Genomic DNA, 21,961 nt, shown 5'->3' with positions numbered 1-21,961 from the left:
ACTGTCTCCACTGGCCGAAGGGGGCTGATCATGTGTGTGGTGTCCTTTATGTATGGGTTGGTGTAATGCCCCCCTGTGGTCGTGTCACCTCCTTGTGTATCGTGAATGTCCATTGGTCGCCTCCCATCTAACTTATCTATTGGTTGAGTGTGTGTGTGTGATGTTTCTGGTGTTCCCTCTAGTGTCTGTCTAGCTTACATGTATTTACAGTGATGCACATCACCACACCCTCAACCTCCGTTGTTCTAATGAAAACAGTCTGAGGCTATTCAGCCTCTCCACATAGCTAACACCTTCCAGACCAGGCAACATTCTAGTAAACCTCCTTTGCACCCTCTCCAAACCTCCACATCCTTCTGGTAGTGTGGCGACATAAACATGTGCAGTTTAGGTGGGTTATGAGGATAGGGCTGGGGAGTGGGCCTAGGTAGGGTACTCTTTCAGAGGGTCGGTGCAGACTCAATGACCAAATGGCTTCCTTCTGCACTGTAGGGATTCTCTGAGTCTCTGACTGTCTTGTGTGAGACAAGCTATGAGCAAGTTACTAGCCAGAATCCCCTTCCCAGTAAGATCATTCGGTCAGGCTCGAGGGTCAACACCTAAAACTTGAATTTTGCAAAGGTCCCATCACCTGACCACAGGTTATTCTGCCTGTGATCACTATCCTTAAATAATTGAGATTTTTAAATATCAGTGAATTTAATGTCTATCTAATGTCAGACTGTTAGCAGGATAATGTCCTGAGGTTCTTGGCAGTACTTGTTGCCTCTTCCATAAGTTTATAAATATAATACAGGAGAAGCAAAGTGAAAATCAAATTACAAATGTTCAGTGCTGTTTAAAAGTGTCAGAAATCTAAAACTAAGATTTTAGATTTTGGAAGGATTAAAATTGCCAAAGCATCATACACATCAGGCAATTATATTTCACAATAAATCCCATAATCTCGTTTTTAATGAACACAGTCTGATTTTTTTTTTAATGCTGGTGCCCAGTGTAATTCTTTGCACAAGATGGGATATATTGGTATTTGCTCCTTGCATTCCCTCATTTTTGGTTTTTGACGGGGGGGGGGGGGGGGGGGGGATATAGGTCTAAATTTATCAGAATTTAGATTTATGGAAGTTATTCATGACTAGCAGTTAAAGTGCCTTTGGCCTGAACAGCAATCAGTTTATAACATACAGGATTCCCCATCCAGTAAGATTATCTAAAGTCCACAGAAGCCTGGATCAATTCCTTGGTATTTAAGATATCAAGTTACAATTGTTCATCAAGGTGCCAGAGTAACTGTTACAACAATCAGGAGAAAAATACATCCCCATCCACAGATAAGAGCAAATAAAATAGGGCTGTATATCACATCAGAAAATAATATTTTCAACTTTTGGTACAGCAAAAAATGATAGTAATAACAGAGAAGGTGCAGATGTGAATCTTAATTTACCAAATACTAGGTTATTAGAAAAGGCCAAGAAGACTGAGGAGACCTGAAATCAAGGAGGACCATCTCCACAACACACATCTTCCCAACTCTGACCACTGTACTCCATCTTAATATCCACAGATTCCTCCAACTTTTGCAACAATTTGGCTACTAACGTGCCATGTTCATTTCCACTTTAAAATAATATCAAAAAACGACATAGAATTACATCGAATGTTACAGCACAGAATGTCGCAGTACAGAAGCAATCAGTCCGAATGATCCTTGGCATTGGTGCTTGTTACAACCGTTCCCTGTTTATGTTTTAAAAGGAACCAATTTAACCAGGCATTCTTGAGTTAAAAATAGAGTGAACTTATTAGCTGCCCAACACAAGAAAAAGGATTTAGCACATGCATATACATTCACACAGATTAGAAATGAAAAAGTAATTTAAAAAATATATACAAATCAGTCTTTGCATTGTCCATGAGGAGTAGACGTTGGAATGTTGTGGCCATTGTGATTTGTGATTCCAGTAGCACTGACTTCAGCAGATGAATAGCCGGTTCCAAGATTCCAGTATTCTGCAGTTTAGCTGAGAGGTTGCCCTGTTTCCTTTTCAGCTGTGGCATTGCTGACTTTGGAGTTACGCGCAAAAAGCATTTGCAGGGGTCTGCTGCTGTCTTTCCTCTTGTGTCACATGCTGACACATCCAGTGCTAGTCAACGCTAGCCAAGTCTTTCAGCTGGCTTTTATGTCAGTCTTTGTATATTCCTCGTTGGGACAAATTCATAAACCGATCTGTGGCATTGCTTACAGGATATCATTCCTGCCGAGGTGTTAAATCAACTCCCATTATCTCCACAAGAGATGGCATTAGTTTCTGTATGGCTTCCGTGCTTTTGATGTATCCTTGTCTGAAAACAGGGGGTGGTTCCATAGTGTCTGTCTTAGTATCACCCACCAACAATTCAACCAGTGACCAAGTTTACATCCTCAGTCATCTTTGGCTGGTATGTCAATTTTAAAACTACAGGTCCAGTATATCTGTCCATAATTCAGGGCTTTCCTCCATCATCATGACATGCTGCAAATGAGCCTTACTTCATCTAACCCTATTAATGTTTCCTTCCATTTTAATTGTTCTTCATGTACTTATCCAGCTTCCCCTCATTATATCCAATCCAGTTCTGGACCTGTGTCTATCATGAAGTGACAGTTCAATCAGCAGAGTTTCTCCTCCAAACCCCTACCAGCCAACATCCTTGACTATCAGGTGTAAATCCGTATCCTCCTTGTAACCAGAGGTGGTGCCTGGTCGTCTAACAATGTGGGCTGATGACTCAGAGGAAAACATTCTAGAGAGAAAAGGCTTTCAATGGAACAAGTTACTTATAGGAATGAGGGAAAACAAATTGGAAGGGAATAAAGTCATTGGGCTCCATTCTAAACAATCCAGTCAGAGCCAGTGAATTACCTGAAATGGCTTTTCTTTCCCCTCCTTGCTCTGTTTCCTGTGGTGTTACACAAGGGCCTCTCCTTGGCCCCCTCCTATTTCTCATCTACATGTTGCCCCGAGGCCACATCATCCCAAATCACAATGTCTGATTCCAGATGTATGCCGGCTATACCCACCACCACCTCTCTCAACTCTTCATCCGCACCTTTGTTACCTGTGGACTTGACAACTCCAATGCTCCCCTGGCCAATAACCCATCTTCAACCTACATAAAAACAAGCTCATCCACAACTCTGCTGCCCTATCCTAATTCACATCTGGAATTCCCTCATTAAATTTCTCACTCCTTCTTTAAGACACTCTTTAAAACCTATCTCTTTGAGCAAGGTTTTAATTCCCCATCCCAATATCTCCTCATGTGGCTCTGTGTCAAATTATGTTTAATACTGTTCCTATGAAGCACAATGTTAAAGGTGTTACAGAGCTGTTTGTTGTTAATACTGCAGCCCACACTTATTCTTTGGTCTTAGCCATGTCCCCAATTTCCCAATTGTTTCAATGCAGTTTCATTGTACCCCCCACCCCCCCCCCCCCCCCCTGATGGGTCCTTTTGGTTTTATCCCTTTCCTTTCTAGTGGCTTGATACAACAAAGTGGCTTGTTAGGCAGTTGACAACCACTTCAGCGACGGATTATAGGCCGAGCAGTGTGTGGATGATAGGTTTCTTTCCCTAAAGGCTATTAGTGAACCAGATGGATTTTTATGAAAATCTGACAGTTTTCTGGCCATTTTTACTGGGCCACAACTTTCCATTTCCAGATTTATTTTTAATTACGCCACAGTGGGATTTGAACTCTGGATTACTAGGGTAGGCCTTTGGGTCACGAGTCCAGTCACATAACTGCTATGCTAATGTACCTTTTAATTGCTTGTCAATCTGAAAATCTGTGTATGTCAGCTGTGGCACAGCCTCGCTTCTGAGTCAGAAGGTTGTGGGATGAGATGTTCAGGCGAGGCCCTGTCAGCCTTCACAGGTGGGCATCAAAGATTGCCCGTCAAAGTTACCCCTGATGTCCTGGCCAATATTTATCCCTCAGTCAACATCTGTAAAGAAGATTATCTGGTCCTTATCACATTGCTGTTTGTCAGAGCACCTTTTCTCACATTACACCAGTCACTACACAAAGGATTGCATTGTGCAAAACATTCCAGGCCATTCGGAAGTTGTGAAAAGCATTGTGTAAATGCAAAGACTTTCTTTCCTCCATTAGTGTGTTTAAAAAATATTTTGTCAGACAGTTTGTGGGTGTTTGCTGTATACATATCGGACACTGTGTTTCCCACTTTGCTATTGTGGGGCGGCACGGCGGCACAGTGGTTAGTCCTGCTGTCTCACAGCGCCAAGGACCCGGGTTCAATTCCAACCTTGGGTGACTGCCTGTGCGAAGTCTGCACGTTCTCCCGTTGTCTGCATGGGTTTCCACCGGGTGCTCCAGTTTTCCTCCCACAGCTCAAAGATGTGCAGGTTAAGTGGATTGGCCATGCTAAATTGTCCCTTCGTGTCAAGGGATATGCAGATAATGCTATGACGTTATGGGGATAGGGTGGGGTGGACATGAGTAGAGTGCTCATTTGAAGGGTCAGTGCAGACTCGATAGGCTGAATGGCCTCCTTCTGCAGTGTTGCTGCCGGCAGCGTACCACCTCCCCTGGGTTTCCCAGTGGCTTTCGGGGGCTTCAATGGGAAATCTTGGATTGGATTGCTTTTTCAAAGAGACAGCACAGGCGTAATGGGCTGAATGGCCTTCTTTTGACCTAATCTGTGGCGCAGAGTTGTTGAGGTGTCATGGGTTTTGCTTGCTGGATGGAGCGTCAACTGGAGACCCACACTGACTCGTTTCAGAAAGGCCCGCCGATCCGGCATCAATCGGGCAGTGGCGAGGGCAGCGGTGGGCTTTCCCCTGGAATCAAGACCCTGGGGGCGGTTGTCATATCTACTGAGAGCTGCCAGCCAATCAGAGGCTGGCAGCTCTTGGGATCAGCAGCACCACTCGCCAGGCTGTGGCCGCTGCCGGAAGGACAGGCACTGGAGCCCCAGAATCACAGAGCCACCCGGGTCACAGGTAAGTAATGTGGATGGGGGTGCAGGGTTTGGGGATGGGGGTGGTGTGGGGTGCAGGGTTTGGTGTTCAAGAGCAAGGCATCTGAGTAGTGGCTGTTGACAGAGGAAACACCCCCATCCTCCTTCCTGATATCCAGTCTCTCAATCAGGCACTGAATGCCTTTGATTGGGGGACCCCACCTCAAGACATGATGAGCTGGTTTTACAGTTTTACGCTGCATGGTTATAGGTCTACCTGCAACTAGGTTAATATCCACACTGGCGATTTGAGGCCTTTGTGTGGTCATTAATTTTCGCCACCCTGAACTTAACTCTGGCGGGAAGGCAATGGGATTACAGTACATCACAATCCTGTAAAGTAAATGCCCTACCCGCCTCCAAGCTCGCCACCATAAGAGATGTTTCCGGGCGATAATTGTCCTGCTTCAGACCTTGAGAGGTTAAAAGCAGGTGCTTAAATTCAAGCTCCTTTACACCACATCAAAACACTTTTGTACTTGAAGATGAAAAAGAACGCATGGTGGTGCAGTGCTTAGTGCTGGTGCCTCAGAGCACCGAGGACCTGGGTTCGATCCCGGCCCCGTGTCACTGTCTGTGTGGAGTTTGCACATTCTCCCCGTGTCTGCGTGGGTCTCATCCCCACAACCCAAAAAGATGTGCAAGATAGGTGAATTGGCCACGCTAAATTGTCCCTTAATCGGAAAAAAAAGAATTGGATACTCTAAATTTATTTTTGAAAATACTTGGGAGATGAAAGTGTACAGATATAAAATGCGTGAGTTACCAGTGAGTGAAAGCAATTGAAAGCCAGTACATTGTGGTGTTCTGTGATGTGAATTGAAGTGTAAAAATGCCCAACAATGTTCAGTCTTTCCCAAGAGACTTCCTTTGCTAATTGTGAGCAGTGTCAGCTTAGTCCACTTGCGATTGCTATGACTGGCGAGTCATCCTCAGTAATCTTGGAGGAGAGAAAAATAAAAATAAATGTTCTATTTGGAATAAATTGAATCTTAGTGATACTAATCTGCTCCGGCTTGGGGAGAAACTGGAGTCACACATTCCCAAACTTAGTCCAGTCAAACTGTCAGGTGAAAATTGACTTTTCAATGAATGTGGTATGTGTTGTGGTAATTCAAGGTTAACCTTTGTGGAACTGATTTCCCTGCACTGGATTCTGCTTGTTTTTGTCATTGAAGTGGATTGATGATATACGCGGTTCTGTCTCTGAATGATAAGGAGGGAAAGCAGCACAGGCTTTTCTAACATTCACCTTGTAGTATGCTGCAGAAGTCACTCGCCCATTTTGCTAAATGAAGTTTGACTTGGAAAGAATTAAAGTGTGTGTGTCAGGGGTGGTGGGGGGTGGAATATCTGAAGCCAGTTTGATAAATCTTGCTTTTGTAAAACATTTTTTCTGTTTCGCAAAAGACCTTCAGTAAATGTGTGGCGGGGTCCTCTGTGTGCATGAGTTGCACTCTGTGCTCTTTTTTGTCCTTTGTTTATATCTGAGCTACAGTTCTTCTGATTTTTTTAATGTGTGTGAATGTTTGCTCCACCTGCAATAAGAAAAGGGCTGGGATTCTCCGAGCTTCCGTGCCGCAATCGCGCTTGGTGCGGGGGCGGAGAATGGGGCGTCAGCCCCGCGATCAGGTCCACGCCTTCCCGCGATTCTCCGGTGACCGGAGAATCGCCGGCATTCGCACACGCACGGTCAGCACGCCGCTGGACGGGGGCCGTTGATAGAGGCCCCCGCGGCGATTCTCCGCGGAAGACCGGACGATTTCCCGCCGGCGTGGTTCACGTATAGTTCCACCCGGCGGGAGCTTTGACCCGTGGCTGCGGTGGCCCTCTTGGTGAGGGGCAGGGGGATCCGTCACCGGGGAGGGTCTCCACGATGGCCAGGCCCGCGATCGGGGACCGCCAATCGGCTGGCGCGCACGATCTGGGTGGGGCCTACTTCTTCGCCGCCGGTCTGCTGTGTGGGTCCACCATGTCGCGTGGGTCCGGAACCGCAGGCGGCCGCCGCACGCATGCGTGGAGCCGTGGCCGGAAGTGCAGGGCCCCGTATCGGCAGCCGGAGCTGCGTGGAGCACTCCGGGTCCCTGCTGGCCCCCTTAAAAACAAAAGATCACTCCGGACTTTTAGAAAAAAGTCCGGAGTGATTTCCGCCCGTTTTCTCGCGGGCATGGAGACATAGCCCCATTATTGGAGAATCGTACCCAAGGTGTTGCTTTAGGAATAGAGGACACTGCATAAGCACTTCCAGGTTAGGGGTGACACAGGTAGTCACAGTGTAAATTTCTCTCTTAATGTCCTACCAACATGTCGCAGTCCCAATATCAGAAAGGCACCCCCTGGCTTCAATAGTGTAATATTGTTTCCCCCATCTTCCACACCAGCCATCCTATGCCTGTGCTGAGTCACATATAAAACAAAGAAAGACTTACATTTATGCAGGACTTTTCAGGACCTCAGTGTGTCGCAAAGCACTTCAATACCAATAAATTACTTGTGACGTGGAACCATTGCTGTACTGCAGAAAACTAGGCAACCAATTTGGGGGGGGGGGTGCCGTTCTGCCTGCGGGGGCTGGTGGGGAGTGGTCCAGAGGTGGCGAGGCTGGTTACAGGGGGGCAGTTTTTAGCAGGCTGGGTCTGCACGCGGCCAGCGGCATGTTGCACCGCGCAGCCCGTCGCCATGCGCATGCGCGGCCATGGACATGGCCATTCTGCGGCTGTATCCGCAGGTAAAGCCGGGGGCTTTATGCTGTGCGGCTGCTAGCCCCCCCACCGGGCGGACAATCAGTGCCGGGGTGGCACCGACGTTCTGGTCGTAAGACTAGACGGATCCTGCGGACATAGCCTCAGAATTGGAGAATCCAGCCCCATATTTTTGGTATAATTTTAACAAACGTACAAAAAACACCTTGCATTTACATACCTTTGAAAGTATTAAAATGTCTCGGGGCGCTTCATAGGAGCAGACAAAGCAATTGATGCAATGCCAAAGAAAGAGATGTTTGGAAAGCCAAGGAAGTAAATTATAAAGGGTATAGAGAGGTGGGGAGATTCGTGCAGGGAATTCCAGAGCTTAGATCTGAAATGCATAAAGGCACAGCCACCATAGACAGGACAGACTGAGTGAGGAGTTCACAAGAGGCCAAAATCTGAGGAATGCAAAGCTCTTGGACGATTGTAGGGCTTAAGAATGTTACAGAGATAGGGGCAGGGCTGACAGTAACAAGAGTATTGTCAAGCTTGTGACTGTATCTTATCCATTCATTCCTTTCCCTGTGGCCCTGCTGCAGACGGAGTGCAAGATGCTCCAGCCCACAACCTTCCCCACAATGAGTGTGTGGGAGGTAACATGGTAGGTAATGTTCAGTTGCTGATTATTTGATGAAGCAAGAATCCCCAGGGATTTTGGAAGGACCAGGCAAGCGGGAAGTGTGTTGTATCATCAGTTTGTGAAAGAATAACCCAAGTTCCAACAGGAAGGCAGACAGTTCAGTCTTTTAGTGGGTGCTACTCCATGAACAGGGGTGGTGATCAAATACCCTGTTCATGATTGACAATGAGTTTTCATGTATTGTTTGTCATTTTTCATTAGCTTCGCAACTAACCCGCAATTCAGGAAATGTACTGTTTTTTCCTTTTTCTCTAGAGAAGGCATCCTATTGTATCCTTAATTTTTTTTCTCTCCAGATCTCCTAAGTTACAACGGAATGATATCCATGTGTGTAGTAGGCAGTTGTTGTCCATCCCTGGTTGCTCTTGAGAAGATGGTGGTGAGCCCATGTGTTGAAGATGCTCCCAGAGGAGGGCGGTGTCATGATATACATCAGCATATCATGGTGCAATCACACACACACTGACACACTGATGGACACACAGTAGGACCAACCAGCATACACAACATCGCAGCCAATCACCAGTGAGAGCACACGCACTATAAAGACAGGGAACACCAGAGTTCCCGCGGATTCTAGCAGCAGCCAGCTCCGAGCACAGAGCTCACAGCCTGCCTCTCAGACATTCACCATGTGCTGAGTGCCTCACCTAGATAGTGATAGGACAGGGTCCACATTAAGCTGGTAATGCATTTACCCAAGCTTACAGTATGTTATTACAGTTGAGTTGTTAATAAAATAGAGTTACACCATCTCCAGCCGTGTTGACCTGTTTGTAGACCAGAACACCCAACACGACAGGCGGCATGTGGCGCAGTGGTTAGCACTGGGACTGCGGCGCTGAGGACCTGGGTTCAAATACCGGCCCTGGGTCACTGTCTGTGTGGAATTTACACATTATCCCCATGTCTGTGTGGGTTTCACCCCCACAACCCAAAGATGTGCAGGGTAGGTGAATTGGCCACACTAAATTGCCCCTTAATTGGGAAAAAAAATAATTGGGTGCTCTAAATTTTTAAAAATATATACTCCTGGAGCATGCAGTCCTCTTCCTGCGTCTCAAAATAAGAAATAAATAAACAAAATTATATCGCAAATTTGCATTTCAGTGATTCCCATACTGTAAATGAATAATGTTAACCTGTTTTAATATTAACTATAGCAGATGAACAAGGGTCACGCAAAATGACCCTTGGCAGGGCTGGAAAATCCCCCTGGCGGCCACTGGCAAGTAACCACTCCTGCCAGAAAAGGCATGGGTTCAGAAAGACACTCAACCCAACTGGTCTTTATCGGTGTTTATGCTCCACACAGGTCATTTTCCACCTGACTTCATTTCATCGCATCATGATATCCTGCTTCTTTCTCCCACATACCGAGTTTTCTCTTAACTGCATCGATAATTAAGCAATTAACTTGTGCTGATGTTGCTGATGGAGCTCAGTCACATTTGTCTCTCCAGCTACCTCGACCTGCGATAACTGCCTAAAACTGTACATTGATACTCTCCATGGTGTAGTCTAATCTTAATGACTAACAATTAAGGCCAGACACTAAAGCCCATGTCATCGTCAGACTCTTCAGATTCTTCCTGTTTCTTCTCTTTGTTTTTCTCTTCAGCAGCAACAGGGGCAGCGGTGGAAAGAACTGCTGCAGCAGCTGGGGCATGATGACCAGCACCAACGTTGCAGATCAGACTATTGACGTCAATATTAGCCAATGCCTTGGCAAACAGACTAGGCCAGAAAGGCTCAATGGTCACACCAGCTGTTTTAATCAGGGCATTGAATTTGTCTTTGGTGACAGTGACCTCATCGTCGTGCAGGATGAGTGCGCTGTGGATACAGGTGAGTTCCGAGGTGGAGATCATGGCGCTGGATCTCTGCGGGTGGGTCCGATGGTGCTAGTCACCAGGGGGAAACTCGGCCTTAGCTTCATTCTGAAGAACCGAGCACTTCCGAACCGGGCAGAGCGAGCAGCAGCCGGCTTTTAACTATGCAGGCCTGAAGCGGCCTTTTTACCATATAAAAAATGCGGCCGCAATGTGCATGCGTGCCCGATCATCGGTGCACATGCACAGAACTCTGCGCATGCGCACCAATCAGCGGGCGCGCATGCGCACCAATCAGCGGGCACGCATGCGCAGTGCAGCCACATTTTTTTAATATGGTAAAAAGGCCGCTCGCAGCCAGCATAGTTAAAAAACGACTGCTGCGGCTGTTGCGTGCAAATTTGCACAATTGGGAGCGCCGCGACGGACAGCTCCACGACCCTCCCGCCACCCGCCGGCGACCCACCCACGGGTCGCGCCCCCGACTTTGAAAATGCCTAGGCTAGAGAGTGGTGTAGAATGAAGCCAGCAGCATGTATTTGATCTCGACACTGGTTGTGGTCTTTCGTGGAGGCCTGCGTCCTTACCTTGTCCATGCCTGAAGTGAGTGGCGCCCCTCAAGCAACATAACCATTTGTCTGTCTCTAACAGACTGAAATACCTCTCGACCCCACGTGTATTATAACAAACCACATTCCCTTATTGAAATAATATGCAGTGATTAAAAGTGGGAGGCCTGTGACTGCAGGTGAATGAGCACCTGGTCTAATCTATGCTCTACGCAAAACAAAATTGAACCCAAGCACAAATCTCTGTCAGCTTCAAACACTTCTCTTTTCATTTTCTAATCTAGAGGATCAATTTGGATTTTCGTAGTTAATTTATCACAGCTGCAGACGTTACATTCCTGGAACATTTTGTGTTAAAATGTAAAAAACGTGATTCTACGGTACAGGCCTTATTTAAAGCAGCATGTGCGTGCATGCGTTAAGAGATCCAACCTTTGCTTTGTCATCTGGTGGACGTCAGGAACTATGGACAGAATGTTTCCATAATTTGTCAGGGTGTCAGGCTCTGACTGAAATCTGGCGTGTATCTCTCCAGCTACACGGCCAAATTTTGAGACACCTTCTGACACTCTGAGCAAAAAGTCATTTGAGGGCATGGTGTCTTTCATCACTGTGGCGGGGCGGGACCTGATACAGCCGGCAAGGCCACCTCCAAAGATATCGGCGCGCTATCGTTAAAGGGCGCACAGATTTTAACTAAAAATGAAGTCCCCACAGCCCCCTCCCACGGATATGAAGGACACCCCCAGAAGCATTGCACCCCACCCCCAACCACCTCATAAGCATCAGGCTAGTCCCTTGACCCAGAAAACATAATGGGAACCCCGGCTGCCCAATGGGGCTCCCGAGAGGGTCTGCCCAATGTCAACCAGGGCATGTCCCTCCCCCGGTGGCTGTACTTACCTGAGCATCCCTGGGGCGATCCCCTCAACTGATTCACGCCTTCATATGTCTGTACTAAACCTCGCTGATGTGATGTTTGAATATTAAATGAGGGGGAATCATGTGCGGGGGTGGGTGGCATTGGTTAATTATATTAACTTTTATTTAAATGTATTACAATGAGGTTTTCAACCTTTGTGGGTGGTGTTGCCGATTTTCTCCTTGGTTCAATTGCTCTGTTTTATTACCTTTGCTCTCGAGTCGCCAGGTATCTTTATGATACCGCCACGAGGTTCAAGTCCAAGTAATGATCAATAACGCAATACACCGTTTAGTAAGATTCAAATCAAAGCACATTTATTATACACCGTAATCGCTACTCATGCACAAATTCTACATCTAAGCTACATCTACAACTAACAGGCCTATACTTAACTTCGGACTGGCCCACCAGGTCAGGGGAACAAATGGCCTTTCTTTTGGGTTCTGAGTGCGGGATTCGAAGTTGGTACGGATTGGTAGCTAGGAGCCCCTATCTTGTAGCGAGCGTTGAATTAAGACTTGCGTCAGTCGACGATCACTGCACCGGTCACGGTCAATGTTGGTTTGTGTTGCTGGGTGACCCGGGCAGGAAGAAGAGAGTGATTTGAACTTGGGGCTCAACTCTTATAGTCCCCAGGGGCTTCCCGCCTTTCGGGGCGGACCCTGTACCTGGTCCCAAGTGATTGGACTTTGTCCCAATCGCTTGGTTCGATTTTCTCCAATACTGGAGCGGTTCCCTGATCGATGGGCGGTCTTGAGGTGCTCGTTCACCTCCTTTGTGTTGGCTCCTGCTGGCGCCGAGGAGTCTGGCTTTGCTTTGTGTGTTCAAAATGTTACTTATTGTTCCCGGGGATTGCTCATCAGTATGCAGATGGCTGTTACTTTGTTATGCTGATGGTCGCTGGTATCGATGTTGTCTGGCCTTTGCAGAGGTAAATACACAGCAAACCTGCAGCTGCTGGTTTCTGTCTATGTTGGCTGACTATTCCATCAGCCTTTGCCGTTCGCCATTTTAAATTGGGAGTTGGCCAATTTAGGTGGCTACATATCCTCCTTGTAATCCTAACACGAAGCGTGAAGGATCACATAACTACGTTGCTTTCCATTCCCTGACCTGGTGGGCACTTCTTTCATGGCCTCTGCACTGACCATAACTATGCAAAAACATTTTTAACTGACAATTCTATGGGGTGCTATGTCAAACAGGGACATGCATTACAAACAATAAAATGGGAACCTCTAACTATTCTTAATACACTACACTCACTTAAACATTTCATTATTCTACCTTCCTCAACCATACAACAAAATCACAGCAGTTTATACGCAGTTTTTCCTGGCTTGGCAGTCAAGCTCAGGATCGTACAATTGCTCATGAACATTTCTTTACATTTCTTTATTTACAATAAATCCGCAAATGAATGCTCTTTATTATAGATCGTGGGGGTAGGGGGTCTGGTCGTATCCGAAAATAGGGGATCTGATCCTATATACCGGGGTTCGAGCGCGGTAGTCTCTCCTTTTCCATTTCCTTAGACGCATAGTCTGCACGATGCAGCAGAGTATCGCCAATACCAGTAAGGTTTCTATTACATGTGACAGAGAGTACCAGGTTATAAACCTGGCACACCAAGATGGCGCGGTGTCGCTGGTGACTGGGCTCAGGGTACTGTGGGGAAGTGAAACATTAACGGCTGGGGGTCTTGAGGTCATGGGTTCGCGTTCACTCGCAACCAAATGTCCATTATTATGATGATGATCCATGTGAAGGAAGTCCTCATGGCTCTTCTCTTTTCTTTTCTTTTCTTCTCCGGTTCTGGAGCTTCTGGAGTTCTGTGTAATCAAGCATAGTGTCTGTAACTATCTTGGTTTAACATCTCGTACGATAGCCTGTCTGTCCTTTAATGCCAATTACTCCCTTTATAATTGGTCACTATGTGTGACTCCCTCATTTTTTTTTTCAAAAACCGAATTTTAGGACAAGACACACTTTCAAATAATGAACCAGTGGGAGCCGTCTCGCAGACTGTGCGATCTACCATCCAAATGTTTCAGGATGTAAATAGCATGTGGTTGACAACCTAAGGGTTACCTGAAACAAAACAAAACTTTTTGAGCTAAAATTTCCAAAATGAGGTGCGTATGGGCCGCGACGGGTAAGAGTTGGATGGAGTCCCCGGGTAGGACGGCTACCAATGCCGTGTCTCTCCTACCCGAGCGTAGTTGACCAGAGGGTGTTTCCCAGGCAGGGCGGGTCCCAAGCCGTTTCTCCAATGACTGAGCAACCGACAAGAACGGGAAGAAATGTAGTCATCGTGGGGGGCTGCCGCCGTGGTTCCTTCCTTGAACCAGAAGAGCAGTTATGAACGGGGGTCTAGGTTTCCGTCAACAGACGAGTTCCACTGAACTGGCGTCTGGCCAATAGCAAATCTCTGTGGGCAAGTCCTCAGAGGTTTCGGCCGAAAAGGCGTGGAGCTGTGAAAGTTTTTTCGGTCTGACAAACAACATTTAACAAACTTACAAACAACATAAAACATGCTGCAGGGTCCATCAGAAAGGACACCGTTTCTCCCAAGCGGTTCCTTTTAAAACATCATCTGGACACCTCCGTTATCGTTTGTGAACAGGGTCGCAAAGGGGTTCTTGTTTTGGGAGTCAGACTCAAGGGCGTCATCTTCTCCCGGGTGCCAAACACTTGAGTGTATCAGGGCTGATAGGGCTGCATGGTGTGAGGTGGGGTCGCTCTCGTCGTTGCGGACGAGTTGGAACGAGTTATCTCGGTGCCAATAGTTGGTGTCTAGTTGTGTGGGGACAGAATCGGGTTTGTCATGGTAGTTCGGTGGTCGGTGGTGGGGTTTGTTTAGGAAAGTGATCATGAAGGGATCACTTGGATCGTAGTCCGATTCGCTGGGTGTGCGTCCTGGTGCATGGGGATAGTAGGGAGGCGTGCTGTGGCAATCGTCCGAGTCACAGTCGCTGTCTCTGCTGCTGCAGTCTGTGGGCGTACCGGGGCGGAGTGTATATTTTGGGGGTTGAGTCGAGGTCGAGTCCGTGGCTGGGCTGGACGTGTTGGGGGATGGTAGGGTTACGTTGGCTGTGGGCGGGCCGTGGTGTGCTGCGTCGAGCATGACGTGGTGTGAGTGGTTAGACTGTGTTCCGTATGCCTTCAGCTGGTTGATATGGAACCACGCAGTCTTACCATTGGGATACTTTATTTTATATACTGAAGGGCAAACTTTGTCCGCAATGGAATACGGACCCGAGTATTTTGGTGACAGGAATGTGCTGGGGTTGTATACGGAGAGTATGACTTGCTGTCCTGTACTGTACTCAGTCGCATGCACTGTCTTGTCAAAACAGGCCTTGCTCTATTTCTTCCTTGTGCCCAATTTTACTGCGGCTGCTAGCTGAGCCGTTTTAACATTTTCCACTAATTGCTCTACTGCTTTCTCATGTGTGAGGGCCGTCACCTCGGGGCTGGTCAAGTCTAAACCTAACAAAAATTCTGTACCTTCCATGGGGCGTCCAGTCATGAGAGTGTGTGGGGTGTAACCTGTGGAAGTAGAAATTGTATTCCGCAAAAACATCAGCGCAAAAGGGAGGACTGAGTCCCAAGTCGTGTTGTTCTGCTGGACCATTTTTCTGAGGGTGGATTTTAGGGTCCGATTCATGCGCTCCACGATACCACTCGACTGTGGTTGATATGCTCTGTGGAATTTTTGGGTGATGCCAAATATCGTGAGGACGTTCTGCATGACACGTCCCGTAAAATGGGAACCTTGGTCAGATTCAATGCTGCAGGGGAGTCCCCATCTTGTAAAGATGTGGTGGGTCAAAATCTTGGCTGTGGTTTTTGCAGTGCTTGTGCGGGCTTGGAATGCTTCCACCCATTTCGTAAATGTGTCAATCACCACGAGTACATATTTATAGCCATTCCTGCAAGGGGACAATGGTCCTATAAAATCAATCTGGAGGTTAGTCCAGGGGCCATTAACGGGTCGGGTGTGGCTGAGTTGAGCCTTTTTGGCATATCTGTCCGGATTATTCTGGGCACAGATAAGACAATTCTTGATGTAGTGGTTTACATCATCCTTTAAATTCGGCCACCAACAAAGCTGCTTGAGGTGGGCTGTAGTGGGATCGATTCCCTGATGTCCATGACCGTCATGGAATAAACAAATCAGTTGATTCCTGTCCTGTTCAGGAACCACATAAAGGGTGTCTTTTAACACCACACCGTCATGTGTGGTCAGAGCATTTTAAAATCTCTCGTAGGGTGCTGGATACTTTCCTTTTACAATCTCTCTGAGATTGCTGTCATGCTTCTGGGCCTCCACTAGATCCTCGATCTTTGTCTGTGAGACCTGAACTGCACTCACTGGTGCGCTTTCGGGGGGTGTCCAAAAATATCCATGCCTGGAAACTGCCTTAGCCAGTGCGTCGGCTTTCACATTTCCAGGGGGGGAGGAACGATGGTGACTGCGAACTTTGACTATCCCAAAAGTCCTGTTCTGGGCTCTCTCTAAAATGTGACGGAGCAATGGGGCTGAGGGGAGGGGCTTCCTGACTGTGGAAACAAATCCTCTTGCTTTCCACAGGGGCAGGAATTCCGTAAGGCTGTTGCAGACATCGAGGCTGTCCGAGTATATGTCTGCTGGGCTGGGGAAGGAATCTGGGTGTTCCACTATATATGCGATGGCCGTGAGCTCTGCTGCCTGTGCGCCTAAGTGGCCTGAACTTTTTAACAATATTTCCTCAAAGGCGCGTCCCTGCGCGTCCTCGACACAGATACCGCAACCTGTTATGCGCGTCCCATCCAAGACTGTGGAAGATCCATCCACATAGATCTTTATGGGTTCACACATGTCTGTATGCTGGGGGCTCCGGGTTGAACTACCTATCTTTCTGGGGGGTGTCTTAGCAATAAAGGGGCCCGTGTCGTGGTGTGGAGAGATAATTTCACATTCATGGGGGGTTCCGGATTGTCGGCTAAAAAGGTGTGCGTCTTTGTCCGTTTAACAGTGATGTCCCGTCCCTGCAAGAGAAGGGTCTATCCAGCTGCTCTAATCTGGCTTACTGTACCGTCCTTGAGTCGTCCGTCCAGTAAACGTTGGGTGAGGGTGTGTTCGGTGAGAATTGTGATGGGGTTCAGTCCGGTAATATACGAAAAGTACTGAACTGCCCAAAATATTGCGAGCAGGTGCCTCTCACAGGCTGAAAATCCCTGCTCCACAGCATCTAAAATTCTGGAGGCGGAAGCTACGGGCCTTAACTGGTCGTGCCGTTCCTGGAGGAGCACGGCCGAAAGGGTGCGGTCTGTGGTCACTACCTCTATGGCGTAAGGGGAAAGCGCGTCTGGAACTTGTAGTGTGGGGGCTTCTATGAGTGCTTGTTTCAAAGAGTCCACAGCATCCGTATGCTGCGGGAGCCATTCCCAGCGGGCTCCCTTCTTTAGGAGGTCTGAGAGGGGTGCTGCCTTGCTGGCGAAACCGTCAATGTGGTTTCGGCAGTAGCCAACCAGTCCTAAAAACGACCGGAGGGCTGAAACGTTCTGGGGAAGGGGCAATTTAGCAATCGAGTCAATCCTTTTATGCTCAATCTCGCGTTTACCATGTGTGATAATTGTTCCCAAATATATCACCTTATCTTCCAAAATCTGGGCCTTTTTGGTGTTGACTTGACAACCGATTGAGTGTAAGTGTTCCAGGAGTGCAGACAGAAGCTCAATGTGCTCTTCCTTGGTGTCTGTCTGCAGTAGTAGGTCGTCTACGTACTGAACGAGACATTCGGGGCGAGAGAATTTGGCTAAACCATTTGACAGCTGTCGGTGGAAAATGGAGGGGGAGTTGTGGAAGCCTTGTAGCAGGCATGTCCACGTGTACTGCTGTGCTTTAAAGGTGAAGGCAAATTTGTACTGGCACGCCTTTGCCAATGGAATGGACCAGAATTCCATTACTGACATCCAAAACCGTAAGCATGGTCTCGGGACTTGTTGCTACTGTGGGGGCTGCTGCGGGAATGATTTTGTTGAGTTCCCGGTAATCAATGGTCAGTTGCCATGATCCATCGGGCTTTCTCACTGGCCAAATCCGGGCATTATTTGTGGAGGCTACTGATCTAAGTACGCCCTGCTCTAATAAGCTTTCTGTTACATTGGAGATTTCTCCCTCTGCCTCTTGGGGAAATCCATACTGTTTTGGGGATCTAGGGTCAGGTCCTATTATTTGTACGGAGGCAGTCATCCGTCCACAGTCGTGCTTGTGGGTCGCGAATGCTGCCCTGTTCTTTTGCAGAACTGCCCTAACCTGCTTGTCCGCACTAAGCGTGGTCGGGTTTAACTAAAATTCGCCTACTGCGCTTATTTTGTTCGCGTACTCTCCTACGTTGAGTGTTGCGGGGGCTCTTGCGGATTTTGCCATCTTCCAGACACACTGGTTGACTGGATCAAATGAAAGATTGTGGGAATTCATGAAATCGATTCCCAGAATGTGTTCTGCTGTGTGGGGCAGGTCAACTAAAACTACGGGGTGCTTGGTGGTGATGGTACCGATTTGAATTGGCACAGGGGCTGTGATGTGTCCCTGCTGTGAGTGGCCTGTAAAGCCACTGAGGGTGATGGTGGCTGTAGTGGGCCACGTGCCTTTTTGGAACATGGTGGAGGAATTTATTGTGGTGCGGGACCCTCCTGTGTCCCAGAGAAATTCGATGGGCTGTCCCCGAATTTTCGCTGCAACTACCGGTCGTCCGGACCTATCCCAAAGGGTGTCGCAGACCCAACTGGGGGAGCTCTTACACCGTCAGTCCGTTCCGGTCAAGTCCGTCTGATCCCAACGGGCGCTAACACTATGAATGGGCTCTGTCTTCTTCTTGCTCAGAGTGCCCGTCTGCTGGGCTCTCTGTGGATTTCTAGGGGCATTGCACTCTCTTGCGAAGTGCCCCAACTGTCCACAGTTGTAACACCCCTGTGACTTGGGTGGGGGGCTGCTCTTGCCTTCATTTACCCATGCGGGGTTCTGGTGTGTTGTAACTGCCTGTATATCTGCGGCGGCCTGCTTTTCCTCGGGATTCTTGACTGCGGGTTTGCTTTGTATAGATTGCTCCCAAGGGCGGGACAATCTTTTCACTACCCACTTCTCATTATGGGCCTCTTCTGAGGGATCATAACTCGCGCAAGCGTCCTGTCGTGTTTCTGTGGCATGGGAGATAAGGGTGCGGGTCCATTTGGTCATGTTGTCTGGGGACAAATGGGCGCGGTCTAAGTCTCCAAAGACTGCTGCAAAGTGGGTCCACAGGCGTCCAGCAAACGCTGTGGGGTGCTCGGATTTCTTTTGCCTACATTTGTTGAGGCCATCTACGGGGTCACCCCAGTTATACCCGATCGCATCCAGGATCGCGGTATGCATTTCTGCAAGGGTGCCTCCTCCTACATTCTGTGGGTCGGGAAGGGCTGCTGCTACTGAAGGATCTAAACTTAAAACTGTGAGCTTTACATGCTCTCGCTCATCCAGGCCGTACATGGTCACCTGATGCTTGACTGTGGCAAAGAAATGGTGGGGGTCTGAGGTGTGGAGGAACGGTGTGATCTTACCGCACGCGTCCTGTAGTTGGGTCACTGTTAAGGGGGTGGAGTATAGAAATTCCGCATCGTCCGATGTGGCTGTGCGGTGGGTGGTGACTGGATTCATTGGAGCTTGAACTATTTGCTCTGTGGGGGGTTGGGGCACTTTCCTCTTTTGTGGCTTTCCCTGCGCACATGTTCCCTGAACATATGTCTGCGCTGTTTCATTCAATTCTTCCCAATCAGGGCCGTCTTCCTGATCTAATTTTGCTCCAAAGGTTTCCTGGAAGCCTTTCTGAACTGAAAGCTGCAATTGCAGCTCTGCAATCTGCTTCCGGCACTTTGCGTGATCTAATGTGCTTTGTCTTTCTTCTGTCGTGGCAGCATGGAGTGCTCTTAATGCTGCCTTTACGTCACTGCATTGTCTCTGCAACACTTCTACTTGCTTTTCTGTTTCTTCACGTACCAGGACTGCACGTTGCGTGTCCTGATAGGCCTTTTCGTATTGAGACTGGAAGCTGCTTAAGTGCGCCAGACAAGACTGGTGTGCCCTTTTGGCATCCTCCACCTCTCCATCTTTTGCTGCCAATTTCCTCCTCAATTCTAAGTTCTCTTTTTCCACCTCGCTTACATCGACCTTACTCATTCGATGTATGCCCTCTACTTCTTTCCGGAGCGTCCTAACGACCTCCTCTGTGCCTCGCAATTGTGCTAAGCAGGACACGATTGCCATCGGCTTGCGAGCTTTCCCTGAGCTCTTTTTGTGGATCTCGCTCAGGTTCTCCCACCAAGTATGTCCTATACTCCTGGGACCTGATTCCTCGTTGTCACAGAATTCATTCCAAAGGGGCCATCCTTTCCCTTTGAGATATTTCCTGATCTCTTCCTCCCAAATGGGACATTGTCCCACTCTACTGCTGCTGGTCGCTTCGACTGCAAATTCCTCTGGGTTCATTCGGCCCTGCATTGCCATCTTTCCTATCCGAATGCTGCTCTTCAAATTTGGGACAGGGGTATTAAGGCGGTGCTGTAAATACGGGTACGGCTTTCGCTACTTTCCGATATACAAATTTCCGACAGTTTTGTCGCAACAAAAAATCAGTTTTACCTTATAGTCCTGTTAGTTACGCATGCATACACACACTTCTGAATTCATGCGTATTGATCAGAACTGCTTGAACACTTGTGGTTTTCTGTTTCCAATTGGATCTCTAATTCAAATTCCCGGAGTGGTTTTCCACTTCTAGATCGGGTCCCACCAGAGTTGCCAAATAATGTTGATGATTTTCTCCTTGGTTCAATTCCTCTGTTTTATTACCTTTGCTCTCGAGTCGCCAGGTATTTTTATGACACCGCCACGAGGTTCAAGTCCGAGCAATGATCAATAACTCAATACACCGATTAGTAAGATTCAAATCAAAGCACATTTATTATACACAGTAATCGCTACTCATGCACAAATTCTATGTCTAAGCTACTTCTACAACCAACAGGCCTATACTTAACTTCGGACTGGCCCACCAGGTCAGGGGAACAAATGGCCTTTCTTTTGGGTTCTGAGTCTGCGGGATTCAAAGTTGGTACGGATTGGTAGCTAGGAGCCCATATCTCGTAGCGAGCGTTGAATTAAGGCTTACGTCAGTCGACGATCACTGCACCGGTCACGGTCAATGTTGGTTCGTGTTGCTGGGTGACCCGGGCAGGAAGAAGAGAGCGATTTGAACTTGGGGCTCAACTCTTATAGTCCCCAGGGGCATCCGCCTTTCGGGGCGGATCCTGTTCCTGGTCCCAAGTGATTGGACTTTGTCCCAATCGCTTGGTTCGATTTTCTCCAATACTGGAGCGGTTCCCTGATCGATGGGCGGTCTTGAGGTGCTCGTTCACCTCCTTTGTGTTGGCTCCTGCTGACGCCGAGGAGTCTGGCTTTGCTTTATGTGTCCAAAATGTTACTTCTTGTTCCCGGGGACTGCTCATCAGTATGTAGATGGCTGTTACTTTGTTATGCTGATGGTCGCTGGTATCGATGTTGTCTGGCCTTTGCAGAGGTAAATACACAGCAAACCTGCAGCTGCTGGTTTCTGTCTCTGTTGGCTGACTTTCCCATCAGCCTTTGCCGTTCGCCATCTTAAATCGGGAGTTGGCCAATTTAGGTGGCGACAGTGGGAACCCCGTTACGGCACTGGCGAGGGTGGAGAAAATCGGGAAGCAAGGAACTGGATTTCCACTGGTGCGAGTGGGATTCTCAATCCGACGGAGAATTGAGCCTCGGGCTAAACGTGGGCCGCTCCTCCCGTTCAGATGCTCTGGCCCCTCTTCAGCAGCGAGCTACACGCTTGGAATACTGCATCTGCTGACATTTTTATTTTCCCAGAGAAAGTCGACGAACGGCTGCCACCTCCGGGTGAACCTGGCCATTGACCCTCTTAAGGCAAACTTTATCTTCTCGAGATTGAAAAACCCCGCCATGTCACTAACCCAGGTCTCTATACTCGTGGGCTTCGGGTCCCTCCCCACTAACAAGATCCATCTCTGGGCTACCAGGGAGGCAAAGGCCAAAACGTCAGCCTCTTTTCCCCCTGAACTCCCGGCTCTTCCGACACTCCAAAGATCGCTACCTCCGGACTCGGCACCACCCGTGTTTTTAGCAGCGTGGACATTGCC

At 48.1% G+C, this 21,961-nt stretch overlaps 1 protein-coding gene across 5 annotated transcripts in view; it reads left to right on the top strand.

The window, feature by feature from the left end:
• nos1apa (nitric oxide synthase 1 (neuronal) adaptor protein a) overlaps window positions 1-21,961 on the top strand; it is a 595,509-nt gene that overhangs the window by 351,432 nt on the left and 222,116 nt on the right. The gene's annotated exons all lie outside the window — the stretch shown is intronic.

This window comes from Scyliorhinus torazame, chromosome 7, assembly GCF_047496885.1.
Source record: "Scyliorhinus torazame isolate Kashiwa2021f chromosome 7, sScyTor2.1, whole genome shotgun sequence".
Classification (NCBI taxonomy): Eukaryota; Metazoa; Chordata; class Chondrichthyes; order Carcharhiniformes; family Scyliorhinidae; genus Scyliorhinus; species Scyliorhinus torazame.
The sequence above is the reverse complement of the archived record's forward strand: the minus strand, read 5'-3'. Positions and strand labels throughout refer to the sequence as shown.